Genomic DNA, 12327 nt, shown 5'->3' with positions numbered 1-12327 from the left:
AGGGTGTATGTATGTCAGAGTTTAATTGGATGTGGGTTTATTTTTTATTTTCTTGGTTACAAATTAATGGTGCAAGTTATGATTGATGGTGTCATGACAATGATGAAATACAGTAGTGAGAAAATCGGAAATTTTTCCTTGAAAACTTCCCAGGTAAAAGCCACAGGTTTAAGATGTCTGGTGATTTCCAAACAGAGAAAGGAAGGGAACAGAAAGGAAAGGGATCAACATCCAAATATAGTAAAACTGTAGAAAGCCAAAGATAAAGAGGAAATCAAAGAGCAAGAGCAGGTCTCCTGAGCTAAAACTGAAACCAGTGGAATGAGGGCATTCATGCACTGAAAGAGAACACTTGGCTGCCCAGAATTCTATCACTAGTCAAATGCACATAAGAATAAAGGTGAAATGGGTGAAGATGACCAAAAGGTACAAACTTCCAGTTATAAGATGAACAAATTTTGGGCATATAATGTACGGCATGGTGACTACAATTAACAATAATGTATTGTGCATTTGAAAGTTGCTAAGGGAGTAAAAAAAGTTGAAAAAAGTCGTAGAAGTTCTCAACACAAGAAAAAAAATGTAACTCTGTGTGGCAATCATTTCACAGTATATATATGTATCAAATCATTATTACCATACACACCCCTAAAATTATTACAGTATTACATGCCAATTATGTCTCAATTTTTTATAAAAAGAACATAGTGGGATAAGACAGCCTTAGATGAATAAAAATTCATAGATTCACAAGAAGAACTGCACTAAAGGGGTTTCAGGCCAAAGGAAAAGAATCCCTGATGGGAGCAAGAAGATACAGGAGGAAAGGAAAACAACTAAAATGTAAAATGATGGGAATAGATCTAAATAAACACTGTATATTATAATAAGAATTTTGTTTGAGGATTAACATATAGAACAAATTCATAGATGAACGAAAGCATGTAAGTCTGGAGGGGGTAAAAGGAGCAAGAGAGTGTGATGATCTTTGTCTAGTCTAGAAGGAGGTAAAATACCAAGTACCATTAGACTTCGGTAAGTCAGTGATGCATGTTCTAATTTCTAGTATCACTAATAGTAAAGGAATATATGCATTCAAACTAATGAAGAAAAATGTAATAAAAATAATCCGAAGGAAGGAGACCAAGAGGGGAAAGAGAAGCATAGAACAAGCCAGACAAATAGGAAGCAAATATTAGACTGAACCATATGAAATGATTGGTTTGTAGGAAAAAAATGGTCAAATATTGGCAATTTCATATAACTCAGACTATAGTGAGGTAGATTTACACAAATATATAAGGAATAATGATAATGTTGGTATCAGACTTCACACTAGCAACACGGTATGAGACAGTAAAACAATTTCTCAAAGTTCTGGGTTCAGTATACTCTATACTGAATATAGAATTCTATAATCAGCCAAACTAGTAATCAGTAGTAAGAGCCAAGTTGACACACTTTTGGACTAGAAAGAAGCCAGAAAGTTTACTGTCCACACACTCTTTACTTAAAAAAAAATTACTCAAAGGAGGTACAATAGCAAAATAAAAAACAAATCCATGTAAATAAAAATACATGGAATATAATAAATAGTGGCAGATGGATATAAACCAAGAAGAAAAGGAAGGGCTAGAAAGAAATTAAGAGAAGCTGCTTGGAAGATTCTCTGTCAAAGGGCAAAATCTTCATGTAGACTATTGTTTCTCAACAGGGGACTACTTTGTTCCCTGGGAAAATTTGGCAATGTCTGGGAACATTTTTGGCTTCCACAACTGGAGTGGGGATTGCTACTGGCATCTAGTGAGTAGAGGCCAGAAACGCTGCTCACCATCCTGTAATGAACAGCATAGCCCTTCATAACAACAATCTGGCTCAAAATGTCAATATGCCCCAAATAGGAATAGTGTAAACTCTGATGTAGAGTATTACGTTTCCTTCACCTTGGATCAAGTCATACTACTTAGTTCTTTATAAATGGTATCTACATAACTATAGTAATAATATTGGGAGTCCTTAGTAGGATTATGCAAAAGAACAGAACCTATTATATAACAATTATGTAATTTAATATAATAAAATAATATATAATAATATATATAATGAAGAAAAATTGATGGTGGAGGAAGGAAAGATGGAAGGATGTGCACATTATAAATCTCCTGGGGATCTTGTTAAAATACAGATTTTGATTCAGGAGGTCTGAGGTGAGGCTTGAGATTTTGCATTTCTTTTTTTTTTTTTTAAAGATTTTATTTATTTGTTTGACAGAGAGAATGAGAGAGAGAGAGCACATGAGAGGGGGGAGGGTCAGAGGGAGAAGCAGACTCCCTGCCGAGCAGGGAGCCCGATGCGGGACTCGATCCAGAGACTCCAGGATCATGACCTGAGCCGAAGGCAGTCGCTTAACCAACTGAGCCACCCAGGCACCCAAGATTTTGCATTTCTAACAAGTTCCCAGGTTTTTTTTTTTTTTCTCCCTGGAAATATTTAATATTTTCTTTTTAGGGGAGCCTGGGTGGCTCATTCGTTAAGCGTCTGCCTTCGGCTCAGGTCACGATCCCAGGGTCCTGGGATCGAGTCCCGCATCGGGCTCCCTGTTCAGCGGAGAGCCTACTTCTCCCTCTCCCACTCCCCCTGCTTGTGTTCCCTCTCTCGCTGTGTCTCTCTATGTCAAAATAAATAAATAAAATCTTAAAAAAATTTTTTTTCTTTTTATCCTTTGTTTTGAGGTTTCACCAGGAAAGACTCTACAACAAGAACTTATTGATCATTTATTTTATGTTTACTATTATTATTTTATTTGACACCAGTTGTCATCAAATGTGTGCCATCAGAGCCCCTTTTGTCAGACTGAAATTACCGGCAAGCAAGCAGTAACATTTAAACAAGCTTCACTTTAGATTCTTCCTTATGGTTATCTCCTTTTCTCTTTCAAAGAGGAGTGAGAGCTTTTAGATAACTTTGTATTTTGATTTTATACTTATCCCCCCTGTAGTCTGAATTCCTTGAAGGCCAGAGTTTTATTCACATGGCGATGCTGATGTAAGACATTCATTCATGTATTAATTTCATAACATTTAGTGATTGCTTGCTGGGTGCCACATTCTGTTAAGGGCTGGAAATAAAATGGTAAATAAGCCATACAGTCTGGTTGGAGTATTTCTGGGAAAGTTCTTGCTTTCTTGAGAAAAAGAGAAATGCATCTGGGGAAAACCTTGCACTTTTCTTTTCTTCTTGCCTTGAACATAGGAAATGACAAGAAAGACCTAGAGGATTGCAGAGAGAACATTCCTGAGCATTGCTGAACTCCTAAACAAACATTAACAATTAGTTATCTCTAGATTTCTAGTTAGGTGAGAAAGTAAATCCTCACTTCTTAAGCTACTATAGTTGAATATTCTTTTCCTTGCAGCTAAAGGCATTTTTGACTGATATAACATATGCAAATAATCAGTAACTGGATGTTTCATAGTGGTGTTATCAAGTACTTGTAATAATGGTTAATGATACTATGCAACAGATTTTACAATACATATAAGTGGTAAAATGGGAGGAAAGGATATATTTTTATTGCTTCCAAGAACAGAACTAGAACTGATGGACCAAAGTTTCAGTGGGCCAAATTGAATTCAACATAAATTAGAACTTTCTAACAAAGTATTCCATTAATAGAGTGTGCTATCTTGCAAAGAGATTAATTTCCTATTCATTAAAATTTTCAGGAAGAGGCCAAAACACCATAGCTGGGATTCTAGCACTGTATTGAAGGCTAGAGGAGAAAGTCCTAACATTCTTTCTTACTCTAAGGTTGTAATATCAATTTTCAACGATTAGTGTCAAAATAAAAATAAAGCTTTAAATCAAAAACTTCTTTGAAACTGTGAAATCCCAAATTCAAATAACCAGAGCACCCCAGTTCCTGATTAGGGTTATACCAGAGAGAGATAATGATAGTTTTATCTAATTCCTACTCATAAAAATGAAACATTTCACTTACATATAAAAATGTGATTTTTTTTTCTTTATGCGTCAGTAAGACCTAGGACAATGGAACTATACTACAAAACCTAGACTTTCAAACATATTGAAGTAGTAAATTTACACAGGATTAATAAAAGCCGTGTACGAGATACGTAGCAGGAGTTTTAATTCAGCAAAAGAAAATAATACTTTTAGCTAAAAATACCCTGTAAATAATTACATTTATAATTCTAGGCAATTATTTAATAATCTTGACATTATAGAAGAGTCTAATATGTTAAGAAGTAATTTTTAAGAATTTCAACAGAAGTTATTATTTAAAAAAATTTCAGTGTTTAGGACTAAAATGAGAGCCTTACCAAGAACAGCATAGCCACATATCCCTCTGCCCACACAGAGGGAAAAAATGGCACACACCTCTCGGGTTACACGACTCACTCACTACCTGAGAGATATAGAACATACGACCCAGGCCACTCTGGAGAAGTCAGAACATATTTTAGAAGATAATAGTAAGAAACAAATCACTTTTGTATTGCTGGTTAAAAAAATTGCTGTGCCATTTGCACAGCATTGGAATTGTGTTCCCCTAAATTAAACAGTTTGCATCCCTCTGGGAAATGCCAAACATGAACCATAATAGGGCCTCCCGTTGGATTTCTTAGCACAGGAAAACACAGGACCAGATACCGTGTTAGGCAGAGGGTGAACAGAAGCGACATGATTTTGAATTTCATAGAGCTTACGGTCTTGTTGCCTTGAACATCACGTACCTGACACGAAATACTGATTTATTCTTTTTAAGTGAAATAATTTCTTTCTTGATTGTCATGCTCTAAATAGAAACAGCTCATTCCCAAGAAATGCAGGCTTGCTTACAAATAAGTCCATGGGTTCTGCCCAATGTTTATGGCTATACAAACCTATTAGACTATGGCTCTGATTATAGTTAAGTGAAATAAACCTAAATGACATTTCTGAACCTTAAATAAGTTAATTTTATAATGGCAAACCTAAGGTTTCAAAGTCTGCCTCGTGAATATTTACAATGGATATTTTTCTACTCAGCTCTTTGTTTTCATCTAAGGTATGGATGGTTTCATGTTTGCATCAATGATTTCTTCTAATTTACTTTGTCACTTCAAGCAGTTATGCTTCTTAATGTACACCTGTGGATAGGCTAATTGGCCCTTCCACAAATAGCCACGTTTGAATACAAAGGGTCCATTTTGCTACATATGTGCTAATACTACAACTGACTTCATCAGTATAATAGTCCGAAGAATTGGTTATTCAGGAACAGGTTTTCTCCCCTCCCCCAACCCCAGCATTTTTCTTTCTAATGACACTTCTAATTGAAAAATAGTCTAAATCCAAGCCACTTGGATTGCTGAGTCATGCTAAGTTGTGCAATATTATGTTACATTCCATCTGGCATTAGATAATATGTTAGGATGTAGAATCTTGAATTTTTATTTAAATACATGTTTTGGGTAGGTTACTAGATATCATGAAACTATCTGTAATTCAGGGTTTATCTTGAATTCTATTGACAGCCTTTGTAATGGCCACTATAAAAGGAAATCATTTATAACATTCATTGTACCACGTGTGGTTTTCCTATCCAATGTTAAAAATTATTGGCATTCATTTGAAGAACTTGTTAAGCATCTAAAATTTTGTACCAGCAAGTATCTGGAATATGCCTTGCAGCAACTTCTGTTTACAGACAAAGTCTGTAAGATATCCAAATACCACTGTGATGTGTTTACAGTTTATAAAAGAATTAAATACCAAGTCCTTTTGGGTGAGTATTTCTAAATGAGCATTAAATGAATTGGGGGAAAAAACTAGAAAATTTTCATATCTGGTTCATGCCAAATGAATGATTGCATTCATCTTCCCTTTGCAGCTTACTCTTAGTTGATGAGGGACTCTCTCTAATGGTCATTAAGGTCATTGCTGGGAATTAGTTTACTTTTGTAAATGAGTTTCACCTGGAAATGTCATTTCTATGCAATCAACTGTATCATCTTGGGCCTATGAGCAATGATGCTGAACTGCTGACAGATGGGGAATTTTGAAATGAGTTCCAACTAATTCTGACAGCCATCACTTCCCACCACTCTTAGTTAAAAATTAACTTCCAATAGTGGGAAAGAAAGATGATGAAACCTACTCGATACCTACAAAAGATGTTTAATATCACGAATTGTTATCCATCATTTCTTTTTTGGGAGGGAGCATGAGTTGATCTAGAGAGTTATGATGACTACTAAATAAAACCAAAAGTTCATCATACGATACTGCCTCCAAAATTAAACTTAGAGTCACAAGGAAGCGGTCTCCCAGGGAAAATCACTGTTACAGGAATTCAAAAGTATTGTGTTGATGAAAAAGAAGCACTAAAATTCACCTCCATGGAGTTTATCTAGTTCAATTAGTTCTCAAGGCTTGGCTTTTCAATCTTCCCATGAAACGAATTGCAACAATACATTTCTTCCAGAGTCAAGATCATTAAAGTATTTAAGAGTACATTTGGCTGTCTGGGTACCACACAGAGCTAATTAGGCTTGGTCACTGCTTAAAAACAAAAAAGGTAAGCAAGAGGGAAGCCTCTTTTATTGGAGGCTTTGAAAGCAAGCCTTAAGATCATGAACTTTGGGCCTTTGGTAGTGAAAGTGCCCAATTGCTTGAATGATTTATACTCTAGTGGGAAAGCCTCAGGGTAGCTTTATCAAATTAACAACCAAATAGATGACTTTGGCAGAAGCATTAGCTCAGAGTTAAATACTAATTTTGGAAAAAATCCATGTGAAAGATGGCCAGAATACATGGGCTTATGTTTCTATAATTACCAATGGATGTTCTACCTTTCCCCATCACACATATCTCTTTTTGATACCTTTTATCTCCTCCCGGCTTAGCTGCTCATGTGTCAGTGATAGCCAGGCAGAGAAATCCAAGCTTTGTTGCTATCAGTTCTTGGCTTTTTAAAAATTTTTTAAATTTATTTTTAATTAATTAATTTTTAAAAAAGATTTTATTTATTTGGCAGAGAGAGAGCACAAGCAGGGGGAGAAGCAGGCAGAGGGAGAGGGAGAAGCAGACTCCCCACTGAGCAGGGAAGCCCGATGTGGGGCTCGATCCCAGGACCCTGAGATCATGAGGCTCCTGGTTTGTGTCCCAACCTTTGGTGTTTATTGCATGGAAATAAAGACAGAGAACACAGGCCAACACAGGCAATAAGAGTTTCAAGAGAATGTAGCAAGAAGCCAGACTATACATGAAGTAGAGTAATAACATTCTACACTTTAACCCAACCCAGTAGAGCAATGTAGAACAATGGATATTGGGATTTTACCATCCCAAGTTAGAGAAATGAATTCTCCTTGGGGGGTGGCAGTGGGAGGGTATAAGAAGGTGGAGGAAAGAACTTCTCTACTTCCATTCAGAGAGAGAAAATGTTGCATAAAATTTCTAATTTATGTGCAAATAAAGGAATATGTAAAGATGGAGAAAATTTTTCTTCCTCTACTCTTCTGTCATTTTTCTGCTTATATAATTCAAAACGTTTTTAGTTGCAAGTGACTAAAAATTGTTTCAACACACAAAAACCTGTATCTTAATTGTTTATAGTAGTTCTATTTTTAACAATCCCAAACTGGAAACAACCAAAATGTTCTTCAAGAAGTGAATGGTTAAACATATTATGGTATATCCACATCATGGGATACTATTCAGCAATAAGAAAGGAATAAACTATTAGATACACACAACTTGGGTGACTCTCAAGAACATTAAAGCTGAGTGAAAAAAGCCAATCTCAAAAGATCACATAGTGTTTAATTTCATTTACATAATATTCTCAAAATGACAAAATTATAGAGATGGAAAACAGATTAGTGATTGCCACGGGTAAGGGATGATGGGTGGGTTTGACTATAAAGGGGTAACATAAGGGAAGTCTTGGTGGTGATATCTTTGTTAAATGAAAATACACAGGCGATAAAATGGCCTAGAACTATTCACACATTTTGTACTAACATCAATTTCCTGGTTTTGATATTGTACTATAGTTATAGAAGAACAGTTGCAGAAAACTGGGTGAAGAGGACACAGGACCTCTCTGTACCATTTTTGCAACTTCATGTGAATCTATATCTCAAAATAAAAAGTAAAAAAAAATTGGATCAAGTGATGAAGGGTTTATGGAATTGGATAGTCCAGAGGGTGAATCTAATTTCAGGCAAACCTGGATTAAGGAGCTCAGGCAATGTCACTAGGAGCTTTCTCTCTCTCCTTTTTTCAGGTCTGCTCTCCTCTGTGTTGACTTCATTCTGCAGACAGCTTTCTCCATGAAGCTGGGGAAGATGTCAGAGATCTATGCTTACATGATCCAATAGTAGCCCAGGAAGGAAACAAATTCTCCATTCTTAGGAAAGACTCTAAATTTTGGATCGGATGTCCTCCTGGAACAGATCATTGCTGTTAGAAAGATGAAAAACATTGATGGGTTGTGGAGATCTGGGGGAGTGTGTGTGTATGTGTGTGTGTGTGTGTGTGTTTGTGTGTGCATGCACAGAAACAGCTCCATTAGGACCTCACTGAGAAAGAGTGGTTTCCCTGAGAAAAAATGAGATGGTTTCATCAAACTTAGGTTAGGGTGGGTCAGGCAAAATACAGATTTCTGTTATACTACTAAAGTGTTATAAGGACAACCCTGTGGATATGTATAAATACTTGAAAATCTAACTTGCAAAACATTTGAATATTTGTATAGTATAATGAGGAGTGGTTACAGGTTTAAATTTTATGTATTTTGGGGGGAGAAAAGTAGAGGCTAGAAAGACTGAACAGAATTTAGTAATTAACTAAAGACCTATAAGAAACATACCAAGATACGGGGCAAAATGAATCTCAACAACATTGTATTGCAACTGAGGTTGATAACAAAAAATTAGAAATTCACTGTGGTCTCTAAATCATACAGAAAACTAAAATTTTATAGGTAAAATGATGAATAGCTGAAATAGGTTAAATTGAAGTTTTGGGAAAAAAGTAGAAGCCCTCTAACACTGATTCTAGGATTTAAAAATACCCACTTATGCTCTCAAACCTGGAAAATACCTTTTTTATTGGCAAAACCCCACTGTGATTATCTATTAAGCTCAGTGGTAGCTGGGGACTTTTTTGAGTCGGGGCCATTTTAGGTAGTGCTCTGTAGCACAAGACAGTAAAAGAGTTGTTGGTTGCCAGGGATGTACTTTGAGTGAGGAGATTCTCTTCAAACTGTAGGGGCAGAGCTAATTGGGGACTAACAAAATAGTCTGGCTGTCTTGAAATTGAAAGGGGAAGTGAAATAAACTGGCAGACTTGTTTGGAGAAAGCAAAGGAAGCAGGCAAAGAGGAAAACATAAAAGCAGTCGGGTGGTGATCTTTCAGATCAGATTAGTTTGAGTAGATCAGTGTTGTTTTTTTTTTTTTAAGATTTTATTTATTTATTTGAGAGAGAGAGAGAGAGCACGAGTGAGAGGAGAGGGAGAAGCAGATTCCCCACTGAGCAGGGACCCCAACTGGGTTCAATCCCAGGACCCCAGGATCATGACCTGAGCCAAAGGCTGATGCTTAACCGACTGAGCCACCCAGGTGCCCCTGAGTGGATTAATGTTTTATTTGATATAAAGAATTCAGAGGAGCGATATACTTGGAATGAAAGAACATTTTCAAATAGCATTTTGAACTGAGTAAGAATTAGGGTGGGAATTAAACCTACATTATTATTGGGAGGAAGAGGAGAGAGTAATAAAGTGTGATTCTGAAATAGCCCCATAAAAGGAGAATGGGAAAGAGATGTGTGCAGGTGGTGGTGATATTAGAAAGGATCCTCAACATTTTGTATTTGAGAAGTGGCTTGCAGAGGGTAAGAACATTCTACCAGGATGAGAAATGAGGCGGAGGACATAGTATTTCTGTCCAAAGTCCCGATCATAGAACTGTTTTCCTCTCATGCCACTAATCTTCTTAATTATAACAAAGACATCTTTCACCTTCCATCTGTTTGAAAGTATAAGAATAAACTATTTTTTAAATTATAACTCCTGGCTTATTTTGTCTTATATCTGCTTTAGGTACACACACACACACATGTGATAGAAATATCTCAGAACTAACCTTTCCTGACAGCTCTTAACATGATGGACTAATCCGTATAGTGGCTGTTCTGCGGAACTTGCCATTTGCAAGGCTTGAGTGGTTTGTTAAATGATGTTCACTCTGAGAAGTATGGACTATCTGTCAACCACTGCCTTTTGGGGGAAGTTATAGGAGAGGGAGAACTTAGTACTCTACATATACAGTTAAAAAATTATTGTCCTGTGCTGATTCTTAAAACATACATTGTATTTGGTCTTAAGTGTCCAAGTGGTGTCTTCAGACTTTGAATATGGAATCCTAACACAAAAAGATTCAGGATATTACCAGTGATTTTGTAACATATCTTACCTTAAGTGGTTGCCAAAACTCAGGATCAATTTGTGAATATGCAACAATATGCAATTGATTGACTAATCAATCCATAAATGCCTTCAGTGATACTAGGACTTTTATTAATACTTTACTAACAATACTTTGATATAAACACTATGAGTTAAATATAATTTACTTAAAATTTTAAAATATAATTTTATAATTACAAAATGCATTGAGTAAATCTTTCCACCTAATCTCTGGTATAATCAATTTGCTGACCTTCATCCACAAATTAAATTACCTAATCACAGGTGGCCATGGGAGTGGAATTTGTTTTCTGTAGTAGATGCTTTTTGTACAGTTATTCATATGCAGAGTATTAGCCCCACATTGATGAATGCAGTGTGTTTATTGTCTAGGGTTAACAGCAACCTTTTTATACAACTTTAGCTCAAAATCCGAATTCTGCCACCATCTAGTTGTGAGATTTTTTGGACAAATTAATTTTTTTAAAAAGATTTTATCTATTTGAAAGAGAGAGAGAGAGAGAGAGCAAGCACAAGCAGGGGAGCGGCAGAGGTAGAAGCAGATTCTCTGCTGAGCAGGGAGTTCCATGCAGGCTCGAATCCAGGACAGCAGTATCATGACCGGAGCCGAAGGCAGACGCTTAACCAACTGAGCCACCCAGGTGCCCCAGTTTTCTTTTTTTTTTTTTTTAAGATTTCATTTATTTATTTGATAGAGAGAGCATAAGTAGGCAGAGCGGCAGGCAGAGGGAGAGGGAGAAGCAGGCCCCTCGCTGAGCAGAGAGCCTGATGTGGGCTCGCGGGCTCCATCCCAAGACCCTGGGATCATGACCTGAGCAGAAGACAGACACTTAACTGACTGAGCCACCCAGGCGCCACCCCCCTCCAATTTTTAATTTTTTTTTAAAGATTTTATTTATTTATTTGAAAGAGAGAGACACAGCGAGAGAGGGAACACAAGCAGGGGGAGTGAGAAGGGAGAAGCAGGCTTCCCGAGGAGCAGGGAACCCGATACAGGGCTCGATCCCAGGACCCTGGGATCATGATCTGAGCCAAAGGCAGACGCTTAACGAATGAGCCACCCAGGTGCCCCCAATTTTATTTTTTTTAAATTAACTTTCCTAAGTGTCTTCTTGGCATTTTATTTTTATTTTTTTTAAGGATTTACTTATTTGAGAGAGAAAGGGGAAGAGAGAGACACAGTGAGTGTGGGAGCTAGAGGCAGAGGGAGATGGAGTCTTAAGCAGACTTGGCGCTCAGCGCTGAGCCTGAAGCCGGGCTTGATCTCACGACTCTGAGCTGAAACCAAGAGTCGGATGCTTAACTGAGACTGCACCACCCAGGTGCCCTTCGTTCTCCTTTTTTAAGCAGAAAAATATATGTTGTTTACAAACCATCATCTGAAATACTTGTGGCTAGGAATTTGGGAATTCAAAAAAATTTTTTTAGAAAGGCAATATAGTACAATACTGTACTTATATATAAGTATCCCTCGGTGGGATCTAGGGCAACACCCTAAAATGCAGGAAAACCTTTGAATGTTCATTCCGAGTGGGATAAATAAAGACAATCATTAGTCTCACATTGGTGGAAGTCAGGCTTTAATGCCCAAAATTACAAAAACAAAAAACTAACTTTCAAAATCTATGAAGATTTAGAACTGTGTATGAAGGGCTGTGGACCTGTACCATCTATTTTAAAAGTTTGTGTGAGGAATAAGTGAAAAATGCATTTAAAGCACTTATCACATGGATGAGCCCCCCAGAACGTGACTATTATTAAGAGCTATGATTGATGGCCCCTTCCCAAAGACGGGACACTTTATAAAGCTTGCGACTAGAAGTTT

The sequence above is a fragment of the Neomonachus schauinslandi genome, chromosome 11, assembly GCF_002201575.2.
Source record: "Neomonachus schauinslandi chromosome 11, ASM220157v2, whole genome shotgun sequence".
Classification (NCBI taxonomy): Eukaryota; Metazoa; Chordata; class Mammalia; order Carnivora; family Phocidae; genus Neomonachus; species Neomonachus schauinslandi.
Note: the sequence above shows the minus strand (reverse complement) of the source record.